Source organism: Myxine glutinosa, chromosome 13 (assembly GCF_964187855.1).
Source record: "Myxine glutinosa chromosome 13, kmMyxGlut1.1, whole genome shotgun sequence".
In the NCBI taxonomy this organism is placed as follows: domain Eukaryota; kingdom Metazoa; phylum Chordata; class Myxini; order Myxiniformes; family Myxinidae; genus Myxine; species Myxine glutinosa.
Window position 1 is genome coordinate 50696630 of NC_136273.1, and position 24383 is coordinate 50721012.

A 24383-nucleotide genomic window follows, 5' to 3' on the forward strand; every position below is an offset into this window, starting at 1 on the left:
TCGTACGGTAGCCACCAAATTGTAGGAGAATGTTGAGAAGACTCAGGAGACTCCAATGACTGAGACAGTTTTACAAAGTAAAGATTTATTATAATTAATGTCACTTGTTTCAAAATAATAAGGAACTATAATAACTAAACGAATTTGGTAATTCAAGTCGTTGGTTCTTCTCCTTTGGCCGGTCCTCTGCGCAGCGCTGTTCTCGTTCCGTACTCGTTCCGTTCGTCAAAGGTTCTGCTGGCAAGTCTGACAAGTCCAAGAAATGTTCACGTTTTTATGGGCACAGCCGTGTTAATCCTCCCTGCGCTAATTTTAATCCCTTCTCCGCAAACGTTGCTCGGTCACCCATGCTCGCCTCACCGGCACCAGCTCGCCCCCCCAGGCGTTGACAACCATCCCCTCCCGCTGGGAGTTTCTCCAATCCTACATTTGCTTCACAATAGTGAAAGCCTAGGAATGTGCTCTAGCCCGGGGCTGTGACAAGGTGAACAAGAGATTTCCAGGTTTTGCTCATCTTCGTGTTCCCAAGGTCCAAATTCCTGACATTCTCTGAACCACCTGTTCACTCACCAATCTCAACCAATTACAAGTAAAGATCTAGACTTCCACACGAAGTAATTCTCTAGAAAAGTTCACATGAAGGGGTGCCCGACATCTGGCAAATATAATACATTTACTTCTTCATGCAGGTGCATGAATCAAACTGGCGCCCCTTCATATGAACTTTTCTAGAGCATTACTTGGTTCCTCCTAAGAACACAAAGGTAGTCCAGCATGCACATGAGATTTTTTGAATGGCTCTTCTTTATTCTTTGGCATTTTCTACAAGCTATGGAATGCCCCTTCATCTCTAGAGTTTGCCACATGGCACATCTCTATATATAAAGGAGGAGTGTCTGTCTGTCTGTCTGGATGTCTGCTTATAACTCAAGAACTACACATCGGAGAAAAGTTTTAGACACAGATTCGGAATCAGCATAAAATTCCGGTGGTTATAGGCTACGTTTTATTTTAATATCAATGGTTTAAAAAACCGGGCCAGCAGAAATTCCATGGTGTAGTTTGTGGCGGCGCTATTGCCCCTTTCCGATCCCATGACGCATTGCGGTTCCGATTCGCGATAAGGTCTATGCGCTATCACCGACACTTTTCCACCTTTTCCATACCTTTTAATCAGATTTAACTTATCGTCCATCGTAACCACATTACGCTTGGAAACACTAGCATTATCCTTCTTCGGACCCATGGCTAACACAGACACAGTAAGGGAATACTGTACGTCGCCTCTGTTTTGAATGAGAATGGGCAGTTGCGCGTACGTACAGTATACTGTACGTACATATTTATATATTTTTAATGTGCTTTTTATTGTATTTTAAATTGTTTTTTAGCTTCTTTTATTGTTAATTTATGTACTATTTTATTTATTTTAAATATATTTTTAAGGAAAACAAATGTTTTCACTTCCGTAGGAGTGACGTAAAGTCGCACATAATGACAAAATGCGCGCCATTTTTTCGCGCCAAGAACGAATAAACGGTTTTTTTTTGTTGTTGAGATTTTATTCGAATTCGAATGCCATTAAATTTCAACTGTTGGAAACAATAATTATTTCAACTGTTGGAAATATTTTTTTGGTTACGCCACTCCTGAGAAAAAGGCACATGACAGCACACCTGGAGTTTGAAAAAGGGCTTATGAAAGACTCTGGGAGCATGAGGCAAATGATTCTGTGGTCTGATGAGACGAAAATTCAATGCTTTGGCCTGAATGCAAAGTGTCACGTCTGACGGAAGCCGAGCACAGCTCAACACCCATCCAACACCATCCCTACTGTCTGCATTGAGGGAATGGCTCAGGAGCTTCTGAGGGAAACAAACTACAACATGGAAGAGCTGACCACATTTGTAGAGCAGAATGTCCCAAGAATGGTTGAGGACCAACAGCAAGCCTTTACTTCTATCCTGAAGAGTGTTGATGATGATGCTGGCAAGATATTCTTCCTCGATGCTCCTGGTGGGACAGGAAAAACATTCCTCATTAATATCATCCTGGCCAAGGTTCGTCAAAAGTCGGAAATTGCTCTGGCTGTGGCCTCAAGTGGAATTTCAGCTACACTTCTTGAAGGAGGAAGGACAGCACATTCAACTTTCAAACTGCCTTTGGATTTGACCAAGCAAGACACCCCAACCTGCAACATTAGCAAGAATTCAGCAAAAGCCAAGATCCTTCAACAGTGCAAAATCATTATCTGGGATGAGGCTACTATGAACCACAAGCAGGCATTCGAAGCAGTGAACAGAACACTCCAAGATATTCGCAACAACAAGAAAATCATGGGTGGTGTGACAACTGTTCTGGCTGGAGACTTTTGTCAGACTCTCCCAGTCATCCAACGGGGCACAAGAGCAGATCAAGTCAAGGCCCTGTATCAAGTCTTCTTATCTCCTCTGGCCACATGTGCAAAGACTTACCCTGAATACAAACATGAGAGTCCACCTTCTTGGTGACAACACTGCAGGGGCGTTCTCAAGCCAGCTTTTGAAAGTTGGCAATGGCCTATACCCTCAAGATGCATCAGAACAAATATTTCTACCATTTGGACAGTTTGTTGAAACAAAAGATGACTTGATCAAAAAGGTCTTTCCCAATATGGAGACCCAGTTCCAGGACTCATCATGGCTTGCCGAAAGAGCCATTTTGGCCCCCAAGAACAATGCTGTTCAAGAGATCAACAATTTGCTCCTCCACCAACTTCCCGGTCATGAAAGACATTATGATTCTCTTGACAAAGTGACAGATGAAGATCAGGCAGTAAACTTCCCAACTGAGTTTCTCAACAGTCTTCAGCCTCAAGGACTCCCAACACACAGGTTGATTCTCAAGGTGGGAGCACCAATCATGCTTCTAAGGAATCTTCATCCACCAAAGCTGTGTAATGGAACACGATTGACAATCCAGCAAATGATGCCGCATGTCCTAGACGCAACCATCCTCTCAGGACAATACAGAGGAGAGAAAGTATTCATTCCAAGGATACCACTTATTCCACCTGACCTTCCATTCTCCTTCAAGAGGAATCAGTTCCCCATCAGGCTATGGTTTGCTATGTCCATCAACAAGGCGCAGGGGCAATCGATGAAGGTTGTAGGCCTGAACTTCACAGAACAAGTGTTTGCTCATGGTCACAGCTGTACGTGGGCTGCTCGAGGGTTGGAACACCAAGCAATCTTTATGTCTTGGCACCAAGTAAGAAAACCAGAAATGTTGTATACCAAGAGGTTTTGAGAAATTGAAAATTGACAAAACGTCATGTAGGAAATGTACTGTGATATTGCTCTAAAATATACATGTTCTTTTCATCATATATTTGTCTTATTCTTATTCAACCCGGGCGAAGCCGGGTACCTCAGCTAGTACCACATATAGGGACCTTTTCTATGCCCATGGTATTTCCCTCAAGAATGCTCATCAAGCTGTTGCAGTCGGTCTGGCAGTTGCACCTGATGACCCGGAATACAGTGCATTCAGAAAGTATTCAGACCCCTTCACCTTTTTCACATTTTGTTATGTTGCAGCTTTATGCTGAAATAGTTTAAATTAATTTTTTCCCTCATCAATCTTCACTTAATACCCCATAATGACAAAGAGAAAACAGGATTTTAGAAAGTTTTGCAGATTTATTAAAAAGAAAAAAAACTGAAATATCACATTGACATAAGTATTCATACCCTTTACTATAAATTTTAAAAAAATAACCACCTTTAGAGGCCATTTTTCCCCGCAAAGCGGGGGTTGGCCTTTTTCGGGAACCGTGGTTGTTGTTGTTTTTTGGTCCCCTTTTTGAAGCAATGTTTTACGGCCGGATGCCCTTCCTGACGCCAACCCTTTTTGCCGCCTTTAACGACAAACAGGGAATTACCAGTGAACTGGTACTCAATTTGCCGACCTCGGAAGGATGACAGGCTGAGTCAACCCCCCTGGTGTTAATTCAGCGATCGACCGGGATTCGAACCCAGGATCCTAGGATCCTAAGCCGGCACCCTAGCCGCTAGCCCAACACCAGGGTTATACCCTTTACTATGACACTTGAAATTTATCTCAGGTGCCTCCCATTTCTCTTGATCATCTTTGAGATGTTCTACACCTTGATTGGAGTCCACCTGTGGAAAATTCAATTGATTGGACATGATTTGGAAAGATACACACCTGTCTATATAAGGTCTCACAGCTGACAATGCATATCAGAGCAAAAAAAACCAAGCTATGATGTTGAAGGAACTGCCTGCAGAGCTCAGAGACAGGATTGTGTCGAGGCACAGATCTGGGGAAGCGACAATCGGACCGACAATCATCGCAAACGCATAGTAATCGACTACTCGCAGACGATTAATCGGTTTACGCAATTGGACGCCTACCCACTCCCGGGATTAGATTCCCTGGTTCGGCAGGCAGGTGGCACAGTACTCGATATACAGTACATTAGATCTCTGAAGCGCGTATCATCAGATCCCAATTGCGGAGGCCGATCGCATCTACACCGGGTTTGAATCCGGACAGAGGTTATACCAGTTCACTCGATTGCCTTTTGGGGTCACAAATGGGGTGTCATGCTTTCAAAGGGCCATAGATGACGTAATCGCTAAGGAACACTTAACCGATGTCTTTGTTTACCTGGACAATCTAACGGTTTGTGGGTACGATCAGGCTCAGCATGATGCTAATTTGCAGCGTTTCCTCCAGATTGCGCGCAAGTATCGGCTGACTCTGAATGAGGCTAAATGTCGCTATTCCGCCCGAACGATAGATCTCCTGGGGTACACCGTGACCCAGGGCACTATCACTCCAGACAAGGAGCGACTGCGACCCTTGCTCGACATGGCCCCGCCACATGATCGCGCTTCGTTGAAGCGTGCCCTCGGACTATTTGCACATTATTCCAAGTGTGTCCAAAATTTTTCTGAGAAGCTCCGCCTACTTGTCGATTGCAAAGTGTTCCCCATGGGTCATGCCGCCAAGGCCGCTTTCTATGGCCTGAAGTCCGACATAGCTGGCGCCGCTGTGTCGTTTATCGATGACAGCCAGCCCTTTGTTTTGGAAAGCGATGCGTCGGACCACGTGATAGCTGCTACGCTCTCTCAAGGGGGGCGACCTGTGGCCTTCTTTTCAAGGACTCTCCTCCGCAGAGAAACGTCACTCGTCTGTCGAGAAGGAAGCGTACGCCATCGTTGAGTCTATTAGGCGTTGGAGAGCATATTTTCTTGGCAAACATTTTGAAGTCATTACTGATCAGCAAAGTGTCGCTTTCATGTATGACACGCACCATGCCCAACGCATTAAACTTAGCCGATTTTTGCTACACTATTAAGTATCGCCCAGGGCGGGATAATCTCACCGCAGACGCATTATCATGACCTGCGGTGTGTGCGAGTCTCACCTCCTTTGAGGATATGCATGTTCTTCATGAAACATTGTGCCATCCCGGAGTGACGCGTTTAGCTCATTATGTGCAAAGTTGCAATTTGCCCTACTCAGTTGAGGACATTCGGCAGCTATGTCACTCTTGTTCCGTTTGTGCTGAACTCAAACCTCGTTTCTACAAACCACCGATGGGTACGCTGATTCAGGCTACTCGGCCGTGGGAGAGATTGGCAATGGACTTCAAAGGGCCTCTACCGGCTTCGTGTCTACCTGCTAGTCCTAGCCTACCGGCCTCGGGTAGCTCTCGCTATCTCCTTACGATAGTTGACGAGTTCTCCAGATTACCTTTTGCTTTCCTGTGTAGTGATATGTCCGCTGCGATGGTTATCCGGTGTCTGCAGATTTTGTTCTCCATGTTCGGGAATCCGGCTTACATACACACTGATCGAGGTGCTGTGTTTCTGTCCCAGGATGTGAGGACCTTTTTGCTCCAGCGCAATATAGCTTCAGCTATACTACCCCGTACAGGCCACAGGCGAACGGTCAGGTGGAAAGATTTAATGGCATTATATGGAAGGCCATTACTCTGGGCCTTAAGTCTCGCGGACTAGGACCGGACCGATGGACCTGGATGGTACACGGGGCTTCAAACTCGCTCAGGACTTTATTGTGCACCGCTACTAATCAAACTCCTCATGATCGTCTGTTTCGTTACTCGCGCCGTTCTGGTGCTGTTCGACCTTTGCTGGGCTGGCTAGCCGGGCTCCAAGCCAATCCCAAGCACGCTCGAGTGCTGCTACCAAATGGATGCGAGTCTATAGTCTCGGTGCGTCATCTTGCTCCGTGCAGGGATACCGGTCAGCCGGAACTCAGCCTGGGGGACCCGTTGATGGGGAATTCACTGTCAACTCCGTTCCCGCACACGCCGACCCGGTAGGCCCTGAGGTGCCGCCGCCGTCTCCCGAGATAGGCGGTTATCCCGACGTGGGGGAATTCGGTCTTGCGGTTGAAGCTCCCGATGCTTATCGAACACGCGCCGGAAGAGAAATTCGCCGCCCCGATCGCTACGGCTGGGACTGACATGAATTGCTTCTCTCTGTACCCCTTTGCTAACTGACATTTTCTATACTGCTATTCTGCTTGCTTTTCACCCCTCGGGGTAGTGTAGTTTTAACGCCGGGGAGAATGTCGTGAAATTCTGTCTGTCTGAACCCAGGTGTTATGTGACTTCTGTCCACTACGCGGCCGTTATAAGAACTCAGTCATTCAGCACAATGATCATTTCCTGAGACATTTACTGTATGCGACGTAGGTGCATAAATAGATGGTACGTACCGCCACTTTGTTTAAGGCTTGCTTGTGCTCATCTGTAAACCCATTACTGATTCAGATGCATGCTGAATATTGATATGATGTTCGCTGGTTCTCTTTACAGGTATTGCAAGGGATTGATTGAGATTAAACTCATGAACTGAGCCAATGTTGTAACTCTGATTTTTACAACAGGCCTCTCCTCCCGTACTAACACATTTGCTTATACACCTCCCTGTTCCTTCGTTCTCTGCTTTCCTGGCTGTCAATCTCTTCTTCTGTTCCTGCTTCTGAACCTGTGCTGGAATCATTAATCCCCCTTAGGAATCCTTCATGCCCTCATTCAGGGAATTTTCCCAGATAGTTTTCACGGTTTAGTTTTAAAATGTTTAAACTTTCCCCTGAAGTGTTGTGTTCTGTTGTATATTGTATCACACTTTTCTGCTTCTTTAAAAGGTTGCTTTTGATTTGCTCACCAAATCTCTTCATTTCAAATAAAGATTCAGTCTCTTACAGTTCTTCCTTCCTACATTCCCGAAACTCACCTGCATTCCACCCCTCCTCCAACGTTTTCAAACGGATCTCTGACCCGAAAATCACAAGAAACTCATTTTGCAATAAATGTTCATTTTCCATTAATCGTCCAACACTTTCTAAAATCCAAACGCGCCCTTCCCCTCCTCAACACCCCCTCACCCATCCCCTCCTAAACTCCCCCCTTGCCCCTCCCCTTCTAAACTCCACCCCTTGCCCCTCCCCTTCTAAACTCCCTCCTCACCCCTCCCCTTCAAATCTCCACCCTCCTTTTTTCTCCAATTCTCCCTCTCACCCCTCCTCCTCAAAGCTCCCTCTCCCTTCCAACTCTCACCTCCATCTCTCCAACCTTCTTCCTCGCTTTGCCCACCCTCAAACAACACGTCATTGTGCCTCACCCAATCACCATCAAACCTTTTTGTCCTCATCCTTCCCTTCCTCCTAGCCCTTCTGAAATCTCTGACACACTATCAACAGCTCTCCCTACCTCCTCCTCCTCCTCCTCTTCCTCATCTTACCCTTCCCCTCCCCTTCCCTGTCCTGTATCCAATGCTCCCCCGTCGACCTTAACGGTGTGGACCAAAAACATCCAGCGCCTTCACTCAAACCTGAATGATCTCTCCATACAGGTTGCTTCTGACAAACCAGACGTGATCTGCTTAACAGAAACTTTCCTCCTTCAACATGTCTCTGATTCCTCAATATCTCTCCCTGGTTACTCCCTCCTCCGATATGATAGACCTGAGCCTCGTCCTGGAGGTGGGGTTGCTATCTTTATCAAAAACTCTCTTCCTCACTCTCCCTGCACTGCGCTTTCTCCACCTCACCCCGTGGAGTACCTCTGGCTCCGACTTCCCCTTCGCTCCCACCTTTTGTTCATATGTGTGTTGTACCGTCCACCAAACAGTGATGACTCCATCTACAGTCACGTGAAAAAGTAAGTACACCCCATGTAAAGTTTTGACTTTTTCAACATATTTCAACAAACAGCTATTTGATCTTCATTTCAACAATATTGATAGATAAAGGTGATATAATATAACAAATATCATGAAACATTTACATTTTGTAGTCCATTGTATAATTTAAATAAACATAAATGCAAATTTCGCATGTGGAAAAAGTAAGTACACCCCTACATTTATCACTACTTCAAATACCTAAAATTAGAATCAGGTGCACCAGCTCAGGGGCAAATGATTAGAACATCGTTAGAGAGGCTATTGGAGGAACCTGTCGTATTTAAACCTCAGATATGTAGTTTGGTTTGCTCTTTGTTGTTGAAGTGTGCGGCGTCACCATGCCAAGATCAAAAGAGCTCTCTGAGGCCTTCAGAAAGAAGGTTATAGATGCCTACGAGTCTGGGAAGGGATTTTAAAAGATCTCCAAACAATTTGAAATCAATCATTCGACTGCCCGGAAGATCATCTTCAAGTGGAGGAGATTCCAAACAACTGCCAACTTGTTCAGGCCAGGCTGCCCCAGCAAGTTCAGCCCGAGAGCAGACCGCAAGATGCTGAAAGAAGTCTCGAAGAACCCCAGAATGTCATCAAGGGACCTACAGGTAGCTCTTGCCACTGTTGATGTCAAAGTGCACGAGTCGACCATTAGAAAGAGGCTGCACAAATTTGATCTATTTGGGAGGTGTGCCAGGAGGAAACTTTTGCTGTCCAGAAAGAACATCAGGGCAAGACTAAAGTTTGCCAATGAACACCTAGGCAAAGACCAGAACTTCTGGAACAATGTGCTCTGGACAGATGAAACAAAGGTAGAGCGATTTGGCCACAGTACCAGAAGACATGTTTGGCGAAAACCAAAGGCAGCATTTGACCATAAGAACCTGATACCAACTGTAAAGCATGGTGGTGGAAATATTATGGTTTGGGGCAGCTTTGCTGCATCAGGGCCTGGGCAGCTCACCATCATATAACCCATTATGAATTATTCATTGTACCAGAGGGTGCTTGAGGATAATGTGAGGCCATCTGTCGGAGAGTTGAAAGCTCAACCGAAGGTGGACCTTGCAACATGACAATGACCCTAAACATACCAGTAAATCCACCAAGGAATGGCTGAAAAGAAAGAAATGGGGGGTTCTGGAATGGCCAAGTCAAAGCCCGGATCTAAATCCCATTGAGATGTGGGGGGATTTGAAACAAGCTGTGCATGCAAGAAACCCCTCAAACATCGCACAGCTGAAAGAATTCTGGATGGAGGAGTGGGCAAAAATTTCTCCCAGTCGATGTCAGAGACTGGTAGACAGTTATAAGAAACACCTACTTGAGGTTGTTTCTGCCAAAGGGGGCAATACCACCTATTAGAGCCCAGGGTGTACTTACTTTTTCCACATGTGAAATTTGCATTTATGTTTATTTAAATTATACAATGGACTACAAAATGTAAATGTTTCATGATATTTGTTATATTATATCGCCTTTGTCTATCAATATTGTTGAAATGAAGATCAGATAGCTGTATGTTGAAATATGTTGAAAAAGTCAAAACTTTACATGGGGTGCACTTACTTTTTCACGTGACTGTACATCTCGCTGTCTGATAACATGCTCCAACTTCTATCTACTCATCCCAACTCTCTCCCCCGCTTATGTGATGATTTCAATTGTCATCATGCCAGTTGGCTGGGTGTGAGTACCTCTCTCACCAGCCATGGCTCCTCAGCAAAGATCTTCTGCGACTCATTGAGACTGACACAATCTGTCAATTTCCCGACCCAGATCTCAGTCAACGGAGCATCTTCCCTTCTGGACTTGGTTAGGAGAAACCTCCCTGCAAATGTCTGCTGCTCTTCTTCTGCTCCAATCAGTTCATCTAACCATATGCTTCTTAAAGTGGACATCTCTGTGGCCATTCTCAGAGAGCCTCCTCAGCGTCGACGAGTCTGGCATTTCACTCAGGCCAACTGGCACGGTCTTCAAGCAGCCATCAATTATCTGGCCTGGTCTCCCATCTCTACTGCCTCTGACATCAACTCATCCTGGGAAATTCTTCCAAAATAAATTGCTCTCTCTCTCTCTCTCATGCACAGATTTATCCCATCTCATCTTCAGTTGTCATACCCTTCCTCCCGTCCATGGTGCACTGAATCTTGTAGTGAGGCAGTTGCCCTGAAACAACTTGCCCTCGCCTCCTGGAAGGCGAAACCAACGGAAGGCAATCTCAGTTCCTTCCGCCAAGCTCGGAACAAGTGTGTGTCCACCCTCAAGAGAGCCAGGAAACAATATCCCTCTACTCTCAAGACTGAACTCTCAAACCTGTCTCCCTCTTTAAAATCCTGGCAGCATCTGGTCAAATCTGTTTCTGGTGTTTGTTCCCCCTCCATGTCCTCTCTTACTTCAAACAGCTACACAGCTGAATCTGCACGTGAAAAATCTGGATGCCTCAACTCTGTGTTTGCCTCAAAATTTTGCGTCCCAAACCCGTCTCTCTCTCTCTCTCTCTGTACCCACCGTACCCAGTCGTACCTAGCTGCTCCTGGACTCTGTGTCCTTCTCTCCTGACAAGGTGGAGAAGTTTGTGTCAATCTTCGACTCTGATTCTGCAATTGGACCAGACGGCATCAGCCCACGGGTCCTAAAATCCTGCTCTGCCATTCTATCTCACCCTCTCTCTGTTCTCTTCACCCTCTATTTTGCTCAAGGTCATCTGCCAACAGCTTGGAAATCAGCCAACATTACCGCTTAACACAAAAAAGGTGCAGAAACAGATCCTTGCAACTACAGACCAATCAGCCTGCTCCCGATTATCAGCAAAGTCATGGAATCCATCATTTCTTCGGATATCAAATCCTTCCTCTTCTCCAATGGCTTGATCTCTGATCATCAATTTGGTTTCAGACCAGGTCACTCCACTCTGGACATGCTGCTTCTGCTGTCTCAACAATGGATGGAGGTCCTCATTGTCAAACAGGAAATTAGAGCTGTCTCCCTTGAGATATCACATGCCTTTGATACGGTCTGGCACCCCGCTCTGCTCACCAAACTCTCCTCCTATGGTATCCATGTAAATCTCCACGCATGGCTTGCGGACTTCCTCTCTGGTTGTCGTCAACGTGTGGCCCTGAATGGGTTTCTCTCATCTCCCCTGCCTGTTCAGGCTGGAGTTCCCCAAGGCAGTGTTCTGGGCCCTGTACTTTTTCTGGTCTTCATCAATGATCTCTCCCTGGTGTTGGGCTAGCGGCTAGGGTGCCGGCTTAGGATCCTAGGATCCTGGGTTCGAATCCCGGTCGATCGCTGAATTAACGCCAGGGGGGTTGACTCAGCCTGTCATCCTTCCGAGGTCGGCAAATTGAGTACCAGTCCACTGGGAATTCCCTGTTTGTCGTTAAAGGCGGCAAAAAGGGTTGGCGTCAGGAAGGGCATCCGGCCGTAAAACATTGCTTCAAAAAGGGGACCAAAAAACAACAACAACCACGGTCCCCGAAAAAGGCCAACCCCCGCTTTGCGGGGAAAAATGGCCTCTAAAGGTGGTTATATATCAATGATCTCTCCGACTCTCTGGAAAATCCTCTCTATCGCTTTGCTGATGACTCCACTCTCTGCCGCTGCATTCCTCATCCCTCAGATCGGCAATCTGCAGCCTCCTCACTCTCTGCAGACCTGGACAAAATCACAGACAGGTCAAACAAGTGCAACATGTCTTTCATTCCTGTCAAATATCACACTCTCACTATGTCTTTCCGAAAAGACCAACTGAACAACCCTCCCATCTACTTTCTGAACAATCCTCCAAGAAGTTCTGTCACTCACGCTTTTGGGTGTCACTATCTGCCATGATCTTTCCAGGGAAAACCACATTTACAAGCTGGCCTCCAAAGCCAGTCGCCGACTGGGCGTCCTCCGTCGTGTGAAGTCCTTCCTTGACACATCTGAGCTCCTCACCACATGCAAGGATTTCATATGCAGTTCAATGGAATACTGCTCTCCCCTCTGGGCTGGTGCTTCTGTCTCACCTAGCTCGGCTTCACGCTGTTCAGTTGTCATACCATTCCTGCCGTCCATGGTACACTGAATCTTGTGGAGAGGCAGTTGCCCTGAAATAAACCAAAGCTTTCAGAATCATTGGAATCTCCCGCGATGAAGCTAACTCCGAGGGCCTTTCACTCCCTCACCGCAGGCAGGTTGATGGTCTTTCTGTCTTCTCCCGACTCCTCTCCGGCCAAGCTCCCCCAGCCCTGTCTGTGCTCTGTCCCCCAAATATTCGTACAGGTCGCACAAGTTCTGCCAGCAACCATCTTATGGTTAAACTGCCAAAATCAAGACTCTCTGCTCACCTTCGCTCCTTCATTTCGCTTCTCCCGCCTCTGGAACAAACTCCTTCACTCACTTCAATCCCACTCCTCCCTCCAGGTCTTTAAAACAGCTGTTCACCACCATCTCTTATCTTCCCTGTGTTTTGCGTCCCAAACCCCCGCTTATGTGATGATTTCAATTGTCATCATGCCAGTCTTCCCCCAAGTCTTCCCCTTCCCCCATGTCATCATGCCTTCCCCCATCCAAAACCTTGATCTTTTCTACCCCCATTTATTCACCCCAAATCCACTTTTTTGAAATACCGACTTCTTTCGTTGAAGTCCGAGCAGTGTCCATGTGTTTTTTTTTTGCCTTTCCCACCACCCCCTTCCCATTCCCCACCCCCACAAGCCCTCTCCCTCCCACAGATCTCCCGATGTCCCTGTTCTCTACTGTTGTACTTGTGCTTCCCTCTCTCTCCCCCTCTTGTCTCCCCCTCCCTTTATCATATGTTTTTTTGTGTCAGTTTGTATTTATCTATCTATAATTCCAGTAATCTCTGTGTGTGTGTGTGTCTGTGTGTGTGTGTCTGTGTGTCTGTGTGTTTGTTTGGCTGTGACCGCTGTTTCTCGACAACCACGGGTCCGATATACTTGAAACTTGCCAGGTATATTGCTGGGGACCCGAGGATGTGCCTTTTCAAGGTTTCATATTAATCGGAGAAGTAGTTACCGAGCTATGGCGATTTCTTTCCCAAACTCCGCAAGCCGTTCGCTTTGGACCAAACCATTTCATGTAAATAGAGGGGGGGGATTGTCACCGTACTCGCAATAGAGGGGGGGGATTGCCACCGTACTCGCAAGCCGTTCGCTTTGGAATTGCGAATGGACCAAACCATTTCATGTAAATAGAGGGGGGGGATATAATTTTAGATATATATATAGTACGGGCATGCCCTCGTGTGATTAATGTTAGCTCTTACCCGAGCCTCGATCTTTTTCCAAAAAAAATCATTGAGGCCAGGATCACGTGTCAAGTGAGTTCTGCAACTTCCTTTCCTTCCTCTGCTGCTCTGTCTCATCAGCTCTAGTCTCTGGGAGTCTTGGCCATAGAAATACCACACCTTGCTGCATGTATGTTTGATGTAGTTTTTGTTGATGGTCTTGTCGCATACCTGCCTGCTATACTGTTTCACCATTAGTTTACCTTTCACCAAGCCCAGGTCTGCTTGGACTAGGGTGGGGATTATATGTTCGTTTTATTATTGCCAAATGGTACGAATATTATTCTTGTTGTTAATATTATTAGTATTAATAAATGCTTTGTTACAATGTTATCTTTGTTTTTGTTATTACCCTCGCTAGAGGAGAGGGTATTGCATTTGTGTCTGTCTGTTTGTCCGCACAGAATAAGTATGCTTTTCTCTGCAACCGTTGGTCTGATTGACAGGAAATTTTCACCAAAGGTACACCACCTCCTGAAGGATATGTTCAATAATTATGACGTCATAGGTCACGTGGTACAGGCGCCATCTTGGAAAAACAACGTTTTGCTCCTCTATATCTCCTAAAGTGCTGCAGAGAAAAAAAATTGAGACATGCTTCATTGCAAAGAACGCTTCATGGGGAAATAACATTTGTTAATGATGTCATAGGTGCCTTCATTACGTCATAATTGGACAAGTACGAAACTTCATCCGATCAAGATGAAGTTTGATCTGATTGCTCTTGTTTATTTTGCAATAGGAATACCATGCCATCGAAGGACCTATTAAACTGCTCTGTGGCCCTTAACATGGCCTGTGTATAGAAACACAGGAATTCTTCCGGATTCTTTGTTTTTAATGAGCCAAAAGATCATAACTCTATCTATTCTCATTTTGAACAGATTCCAGGGCTCTGCTGCTGAGCCCGCTGGGGAAGCTTTGAGCTCTTTCGCCCCCCCCCCCCCCCCCCCAATAGGAATTTCTGATTATGTCTTTGCGTGCAGGGGGCGATATTTTTTACCTTCGCCCCGAGCGCCACAAACCATCACTCCGCCACAGAGTGAATATAAAAATATATAGCATGATAGGGCGTGCCATGTGAGAGGTGTGGGTGATGCCATGAAGAAGAGGCCGTCGATATGGCTCTGTACGGTGGCGATTGACGCTGCGTTCTGTGGTGATAAATAAATCCTTTATCTCCTCAGCTGTGACAACGTCTTCTTTGTGTGTACGGGAGGTGTATAACTAAGTACAAGACTGCTTCAGTAGCGCTAAACTTCCGGATTTTAAAAACGATCTTTAAAATCATTATTTTATTAAAATTGAAGTACTGTACATACTGTACTCGAACATGAGTGTGCAGGGAGTTATGTTCCATGAGCTCTCTAGATGTTAATGGAACACACTCCAGGACTCGTACGAAAGTTGATTCGCATATTATTATTAATACGACGTGCAATGATCATGGGATGGTCACACTTTTCAGGAATTGGATTGGTTAATATCATTTACAAGACAAAGGTAAAAAGATAAATTATATTTCAACTGTCGATATTATGACGGAAATACTACTGCCATTGAAATAAAACAATAACAAATGCAAGCTTGGCAAACATAATGCATAATCCAGGATACTGCACCTCCACCCACCACACTATATCATTACACTAAATTAATGGCAAAAAACATGGGTTATGATGATGTCAGCCAACACATTGGTGAGAAACACTATTTGAACTCTTATGTTTTTGACGTGCATTGACGTTTTCTTATTTATTGTGTTTTGTTTGTTTTGAGTCACTGAATTATGGCCATGGCGGTGTATTACGCAGCAGTAACTTTAACAGTTACACATCGTTGAGGTGTGTGATTTTGATTGTATTCTTACCTTGATCGCTCATGGTATGTTCGGTATTTGTTTGTTGTTAGCGCTAGTGTTACTGCATCCGTTGAGATCTGCAAACTCCGTCATTTCAAACAACGTCTGAACATCTGAGACGAGATTGCGGCCTTCGTTGGGATCGCGCGTGGATTGTCCAGTGAGTTTCAGTTTGGATGCTTCGTTTTGGTGGTTTCTCTGCTGTGGTTCTTATGTTATGATGATTGATGTCTTTCTCATGATGTATTCCTTTATTCTGATGTATGGAATGATTCTCACAAATATACTTTCTATAAATATAATGCTAATTTATATGGTCACCCTTCGAAATACAAGTTCCACTCGTATCGGTTATTATTCCAGCTCGAGATAAAGAATCATGTGTGTGTGTGTGTGTGTGTGTGTGTGTGTGTGTGTGTGTGTGTGTGTGTGTGTGTGTGTGTGTGTGTGTGTGTGTGTGTGTGTGTGTGTGTGTGTGTGTGTGTATATATATATATGTATATATATATATATATATATACATATATAACTATAAGTTCAAAACACATCTGGTCACAAGTGTGCCGCCTTGACTGGGTCCTCAGTCGAGGTCCTCAGCATCATCCCGTTTCGGCCCTTCAACCTCGATACGGTCAGCTAAGGTGGGCCAGCAGGGGCACATACACATCCACATGCAGCAACTACACCTGCATGCATACATACCCCCACCCCCAGCCAGTGAGAACGCAGACTACAACAACAACACCTCTTTATGGCCGAAGCCTTTTTTATTACAAAAAAAGGTTAAAAAAACACTCTCAAAGTCACTCGATATACCCATCACCAAAACCATCACCGTCACCAACACACAAGAACCCAGGAAGTCAAAAGCCAAGAAATCAAAGCCAAGGGATCAAACAATAAATAAGAAATCAACGAGAAAGCAAGCCAAGATCAGAAAACGAAAGAAAAAAAGTTCAAAAACAAAGGTGAAAATCAAATCAAACTCAATAAATCATTAATCGTTAAAACCAAAGTCCATCATCCCTATCCCCAAACCCCCCCCCCAAAAAACCCCTCTCCCACCCCAGGCAGCAGACACCTAACTCTAACTAACCAAAGGGGAGGGAGAAAGGAAAGAAGACCCTATCCCCCCTCCTACCCCCCTGAAAACAACCAAGGAGGGACACCTTAAAACAATGAGGATCAAGGGGACTTTTTTCCTTTGCATACTGAAATCAACAACCGGCTGCTAACCGCAGCCGGGAACATGCAGACACAAACACGTTGAGGGCTCGACCCACCGCTGGAAATAATAATGAAAGAAAATAAAAATCAAACCAAGGCAAAATCAAGATCAAACAAAAGGAAACCCAACTGCCCCCACCCTCCCCAGGCCGCGCCCGGGAGGGCCCACCCGGAAGATGCACCACAAGGAAGGCACCGGCTCCCTGAGCTGCCCATGAGGCGTGAGTGTCCCAATGAGAATCACCGCCCGACAGGGCCCGCAAGCACACCTGCCGGAGCACCCCCAACCTTTCCAAGCCCGGGCGGCAAGCTCGGTCAGGGACTATGGCTGCCCATGACTGTCGCCCGCACATTTGGAAGTAACCTCCCGCGGGACCCCCCCCCTTCACCACGGAAAAGCCCGGCCGTATTCTCCGCTCCAGGGAGGGCTTTACGACACCTGACGCATCGTTGCGCTCAGCACCCCGCCCCGTCGCCCGCAGGCTGTCGCCAAGCCTGTACCTTTGGAGGCAGGATTGGGCCATGCCCCATATCTACCCAGGATCCAACCATACCCTGGTATGGAAACCTCTGGTTCTCGCTCGCCACAAGACGGTCTTGATTATACAGACCATTCTCCAGGCCTGCCTCCACTTGCGGCCAGGCACTGGTTGTGGTAGGAGCCCGCTGAATGCAAAGACGTCCCATCTGACCATCACCAGCCAAGGCACATAGCATTTGAGGAGGCCAGCTGCGAGCGACCAGACCCCCTCGGCGACAGGGCAGTCCCAAAGGACATGCCTGACGGTTTCGTCCCCTGTGCATCGAGGTCGGGGACACTGGACCGACACGTTCAGGTCCCTCTGGAACTGAAACACCCGGACCGGAAGACACTCATGGGCGGCTTGCCACGCGACGTCCTTCTGGTCGTTGGCGAGACAGCGAGCCGAAACGTTCTCCCAAACCTTTCTCGCCGTACGTTCTGCGAGAGGCCTTCCGCGAAGGATACGCACCTCCCGCAGCACCTCCCTTGGGCGCAAGTGATCCAGGACCTGCGACAACTGCCAACCGATGGGCCGACAGGTCAACAGGCCCTGCTCCCGGGCGAACCCCTCAAACATCCGGAAATGCCCCGGACACGACCCAGAAAAAGGCCGAGACAGCGGGAGGGACCGCCCTTCCAACCGCGCGACGGACCGCCCCAAAAAAAAGAACAAAAAATCCCGTGCCAGCAGGCGACCCGGGTCCTCGGACACAAATAACTCCATTAGAGTACACGCAAACGCAGACATACATACAAACACCGGGCAGGGGACACCCTTTCCACCCAAGGACGGGCTCATCTTTACGACCCTCCTACTCCTACGCTCTGCTCGGGTACCCCAGAAGAAAGTGAAGATTAATCTCTCCAGAGCCCGTCCCACCGCAGGAGGAGGTGGGGAGATTCTCGCCAAATACAACAACTTACCAATCAAAACATTCTTGATCACTAAATTTCGCCCCTCCATGGTTAGGCGACGAGACCGCCAAGAAGCGACCTCCAATTCCAATCCCCCAATGACCGTTCGCCAGTTCTCAGTGGCCACGCCGCCTGGGTCAAAGCAGACCCCGAGGATCTTTAATCGATCTCTCCGCTCCGTGTACGGGCAAGGGGGGCCGGAGCCCGTCCTGTGCCGACCAAAGTGCATGACCTCACTCTTCTGAGGATGGATTTTAGAAGAGGAGGCCAACCCAAAACGCTCGCAGAGACCCACCAGTCTGAACATGGCGACTGCATCGGTGACAAACACCGATACGTCGTCCATGTACAGACTCACCTCTAGGCGCTCCCCATGGGTTCCGGGAATCCACAACCCAGGGAAGGATGGGTCCGCTCGCAGTGCACAAGCAAACGGTTCAATACAAAGGACAAAAAGGACTGGTGACATTGGGCAGCCCTGCCTGACCCCAGAAGCGACTGGGAAGGCTCCCGAGAGGTGTCCGTTGACCAAAACACGGGCTTCAATGTCCCTATACATCAGGTCCACCCAATGCATCAAATTTGGCCCAAAGCCAAAACGGTCCAAAACGGCCATCATGTATTCATGTGACACTCTGTCGAAAGCCTTCTCCTGGTCCAAACTGACTATGCTCAGTGGGAGGCCTCTCTCCTCCGCTAGCTGGATCGCCTCTCGTACCAGGCCCAGGCTGTCGGACACTCTGCGTCCCGGAACAGCACAAGTCTGATCCGGGTGCACGAGGTCCACCATGACACCGTGCACCCTCTTAGACAGCACCTTTGTTAGTATCTTGTAGTCGACGTTCAACAAAGTGATCGGGCGCCAGTTGGACAAATCCTCCCGATCACCCTTCTTGTGCACGAGGTTTACGACGCCCCGGCGCATCGAATCTGGAAACCTCGCAGAGGTGGCTAGCTCCCTCACTACCTGCAGATAGTCCTCGCCAAGGACGTGCCAAAGGCGGTGATAAAACTCCACGGGCAGGCCGTCGTCACCCGGGGTTTTATTCGCGGCCAAATCCCTAACAGCGGAGGTCAATTCCTCCAGGCTCACCGGCTCCTCCAACCGCTCCCGCTGTTCGGGGCTCAAGTGATTCCTCAGATGGCCGAGAACGTCGGCCATCTGGATTTGGTCAACTGGTCGTTTTTCAAAAAGCCTGGAGTAATAGTCCTCCACTGCTTCAGTAATTTGGTCCAGATCCGAAACGCGGCCTCCCCCCACATTAACCTGGGCCAAACTGCCCCTCTGCCTGGCACATCGTTGGAAGAAAAATCTGGTACACCTTTCGTTCCCCTCCAATGCCTGCACCTTGCTCCGGAAGATGACGGCCCTCGCCCTGGCTTCGAGGAGGCCAAAAATGCTCCCCTTCACCCGGCGGATTTTCCCCGACACGTCCCTCCCTTCGCAAAGTTTCTTATGCAGGCGCTGGAGGTACGCCTGCATGCGCTTCAAACGCTCTCGTTTCCCCGCGGCCCTCATTCGCCCGGCCGTACAGAAAAACCCTATGGTCCTACGTTTCACCTCCTCCCACCAGGCTGCCGAGGTAGGGAAGAGTCACCTGACCGTTTCCCACTCCCTATACTTCCGAACGTAGGAATGCACTAAACTGTCATCCTGCAAAAGGCGACAGTTAAGCTTTCAGAGTTCAGAGCGCTGGGGACGCACCCCATTTAATTCAATACCCAGAGACAAACGACAGTGATCTGAAAATGCCACCGCGTGAAGTACCAGGTCCGGGTCGCCAAAATTTGGTGTCAAAAAGATGTAATCAATCCTAACCCGACTGGTACCAGCCGCATCGGTCCGAGTGACCTCCTTCCTTTCCGCACCCGTGTCCCTCAACCTAAAATCCTGAACAAGCCCTTTAAGGGCCCGCGCCAATGGCCCCAGGGGCAACCTGTCCAAACTTATATTAAAATCTCCCCCGACGATCACGGGGCCAGAGGTGGAGAGGAGGGGTCCCAACTGGCGCAGGAGCTCCACTCTTCCTTCCCCCGTCGTTGGAGCGTACACATTGACCAGGGTCAGTGGGGTCGAGGACACCAACACCCTGAGCACGGCCAATCTCCCCGGAATAATTTCTTCTAAACTAAGGACCTCGACATTCGGGCTCTTAATAAGGAACCCTAATCCTGCCGCCCTGTTAGTGTTGCTTCCGGACCAATACGATTCTCCGTACCGCCAATTTGCACGGAGGTATCCATACTCACCATGCGTAATATGGCATTCCTGCAACAGGCAGACATCCCATTCAAAATTGCGCAGTTCTTCAAAAATAGCGATCCTCCGGACCGTGGTACGGACTCCCCGTACGTTTAAACTCGTTAATTTAAAGCTCATAGGTGTTAGTGTATTAATCACCAACCCTAGTGCAAACTACGAAAGGGGAGTCATAGGACTTATGAAGCTCCTTCCTCCTTGCCAAGACACGACGAGCGACCATTCTTCCTCCCCCTGCGGTTCTTCCCGCAGCCGGGAGCCACGAGGGTGCCCGGGAGCCAGTCCCCATCTATGCAGACATTCTCCCCGGGTAGCAGGGCGAGGTCCTCCTCCTTGGGGGTCAAATAAATTACCCCCCCTCGCCCGCCGTCCGGGGAAGAAAGCCACCAGTCCTCCGCGAGCAAACCCTCCTTGAGGCCCATGGCCACAGCTTCCCCCGGAGGAGGGATGAGGACAACGGGTGGAGAACGACTCACGGGGGAACGTGAGCGTTCAGGGGAAGACTGCATTTTGGCCCTCCCCCGGAGACCTGCTGCGGCCAACCCCGACTGCACCCCACCCCTACCACGAGCAGGCGATCCCCCAGGCCTGGATGGGTCGCTTGATGCACGGGGGGTTCTGCGCCCCACAGGGGTTTTCTTATTTGATGTTCTTGTGTTCTTTCCCTGTGGGGCTTTTCCCAGAGGAGCTTTCCCTTTGTCCTGGCCCCTCCTCCGACGCTTTTTCTCCATCCATTGTCCGGGATTGCTTTGTTCATAGCTGGAGGAGGAGCCATCACTTCCAGCCTCCGGCAGCGGGGTTTCTGGCACCGAGGATGTTTCTCCTGACCCCGCCACCGGAGCCACCATTCTTTGTGCTTCCTCCCCTCCCACCGCAGTGGGCCCGACACCCGTCGAAGCCACATCCAGGTCCTGATCTACCCCTCCCTCCATGTTCTCCTTCCTCTCCAACTCCCTCCCTTTACCTTCTACGGGGCGGGGGGCTGACACACACACAAACACATTAGTCCCCCCCTCCCCGACCCCAGATGCAATACCCTTCCCTGACCCTTGGGCAACACCCTCCCCTGCCCCTTGGGCAATCCCCTCCCCTGCCCCTTGGGCAACCCCCTCCCCTGCCCCTTGGGCAACCCCCTCCCCCGCCCCTTGGGCAATACCCTCCCCCGCCCCTTGGGCAACCCCCTCCCCTGCCCCTTGGGCAACCCCCTCCCCTGCCCCTTGGGCAACCCCCTCCCCCACCCCATGGGCAATACCCTCCCCTGTCCCTTGGGCAACCCCCTCCCCTGTCCCTTGGGTGACCCCCTTCCCTGTCCCTTGGGCAACCCCCTCCCCTGCCCCTTGGGCAACCCACTCCCCCACCCCTTGGGCAATACCCTCCCCCGCCCCTTGGGCAACCCCCTCCCCTGCCCCTTGGGCAACCCACTCCCCCACCCCTTGGGCAACCCCCTCCCCCACCCCATGGGCAATACCCTCCCCTGTCCCTTGGGCAACCCCCTCCCCTGTCCCTTGGGTGACCCCCTTCCCTGTCCCTTGGGCAACCCCCTCCCCTGTCCCTTGGGCAACCCCCTCCCCTGTCCCTTGGACAACACCCTCCCCTGCCCCTTGGGAAACACCCCCCCTGGTCCCTGGAGGCACACCGTCCCCTTTCCTTGTCCCTGGGGGCACACCGTCCCCTGTCCCTGGGGCAACCCCCCCACTCCCACCCGCAGCAGCACGCATCTTGCTCGCGTAACTCTGCGGGCAGGAGCGGAAAGTGTGCCCCGGTGTACCACAGAGGTTGCACCGCACCAGTTGTGTGCAGCGTTCCCTCAAATGTCCCAACTCGCCACACTGAGTGCAGATGTTCACTGTACACCCACTAATCAAGTGGCCGAGTTGACTGCATCGGCGGCATAATTTTGGCTGTCCCGCGTAAAAGACTTGGCCTCGGTCCATCCCAACCATAATCCCATTGGGGATGTGGGTGACCGTACCATCCTCCCTTGTCCGCAGCTTTACCTGGAACTGCCGAGTCCCGGTCCAAATACCGAGGCTGTCCCGGACGAGCCGTACTTGGCCTCGGATGTCGGCGTATCGACTGAGCCAAACCTTGACATCATAGTCACTCACGCCTTCGTTGTACAGGTGGACGGTCACGACTCTGTCCTGTGTTTCTGAGAGAGCCTCGACCGCCCAGGCTGCCAGTTTCCCAGCAGACCAAGCGGTAGCCCACCGGCGCCAGAACTCGGCAAGTCCCTGCCCCGTTTGAAAGGACACGTCGAAGCCACGGGCGAGGGAAATCAGGCAGAAAAAGTCAACAGCCTTGAACCCCAGCACACTCAACAATACATCTTTACCGAATTTATCTCTAGCCGGCACACTGCAATCATTAATCCACCGAAACCGGACACAATTATGGCGCCTGCTCGCCATACCGGGGTTCTAGGCGGGGCGGAGGACAACACTCGGGGTGGGGGGGGGGGGGGGAGGGAGGGACGGGAGACGAAGGGGAGCACAAGGCCCCCCCCTGTCTGGTGGGCAACGCCCCCCAAACAGGAGGAAGGAGGGGGAAAGCAGGAAGGGAAGAGACGAACGAAAATGCAGGACAAACAAGCAATAATAAGAGCAATATATAAATAATGAGATAAATACGAACACAGCAAAACACAGGAAACGAAAACACCGGCAAAGGAGAACAGAACTGGTTCACTCTAGCCGCCGCATCCAGAATCCACAGCACCAAACAAACATGGTGGAACACGCAAACACCCACCTTTATACCCTTCACCACTCACCAACAAAACACACCAGATCATTCACACACACACACACACACACACACACACACACACACACACACACACACACACACACACACACACACACACACACACACACACACACACACACACACACACACACACCAACCAACCACCTACCCTTACAACATACACCACTCAACATACAAAAACACACACTCATGCATAAACACACACCCTCACCGACTCACTCACACATACACAAAATAAGAAATAATAATCGTAACAAAAAAAAAAACACAACCAACCTACACTGTTTGACGTGCCTCCATAAACTTCCTCCATATCCAAAATGAGCCTTTTAAGGTAACCTGGGCCACCTTGTCACACATCCTCCTTCTTTCTGTCCCACACATTCCAAGCCGAGCAAGAAATGCAGAAAAGGAACTGCCAATATACCCTCTACACCCCACCTCAAATGGCTGACACGAAACTCACCAACCCTTCTCCCGGCACTCTGCCTCCAGCTCACTGTACTTTCCTCTCTTCCTCTCGTGCACCTCCTCCATGTACTCTTCCCAAGGTACAGACAATTCCCCTAAGATGACCTGTCTTGTTGCACCTGACCAGTTGACAATGTCAGGCTGCAACCTTGTCACACAGATCTCTGGGAATACCAATTGTGGCTTTAGGTCTGCCACCACCTGCCAATCACAAGCATCTGACAGCCCTCTTGCTTTCCACCTCCTCCTCTTTCCACCTCTTACCACTTGGCCCTCTTTGAAAAACCACACCTCGCCCCCATCAGTCTCCTTCTCCACTTTTCTCTCTCTCGACCTCAGCACCTCTTGTTGCACCATCTGCACCACCACCGCCAGCACCTGATCATGTCACCACCTGTATTGTCCTGCTGCCAATGCTACTGAACATGCACTCAGTGCATGCTGCACCATTCCCACACCTCCACACATATAACATCTCTCCTCCTGCAACAACCCCCACAATCTCAAGTTTACTGGTGACGGAAGCACATCATAAGTTGCCCGCAACAGGAAATTCAACAATATTGGCTCCATCCTCCAAATCTCTTGCCACTTCAACATCCTCACCCGCACACCTTCCCACCTAGTCCAAGCATCTTGCTGTGCCTGACTGACTGCTTTCACATATCTCCCCTCCTCTTCCTTTCTTCTCACCTCCCTCTCAACCATCTTCCTCCTCTCTTTCACACATGCCTTTCCCCATTGCTCATGCTTCATCAACCCCAAGCCATGCTTCCCATGCTGTACCATCCCCATGACCTCCTCCTGTTGCAACCGCTCCTCCATCTCTTCCACCTCTG

The 24383-nt window shown here is 49.2% G+C and overlaps 1 protein-coding gene across 3 annotated transcripts in view; it reads left to right on the forward strand.

Moving 5' to 3' along the window:
- Nucleotides 1–14624: 14624 nt before the first annotated feature.
- DHX16 (DEAH-box helicase 16) overlaps nt 14625–24383 on the forward strand; it is a 130868-nt gene continuing 121109 nt past the window's right edge. Inside the window, exons 1-2 of one of the 3 annotated variants that reach the window (XM_078767456.1) lie at nt 14625–14677; nt 15430–15539. The gene's annotated coding sequence lies outside the window, so the exon portion shown is untranslated. Of the gene's footprint in view, nt 14678–15307; nt 15540–24383 lie in introns of those variants that run through there. The other 2 variants (XM_068134433.2, XR_013621211.1) reach the window with 2 other exon arrangements.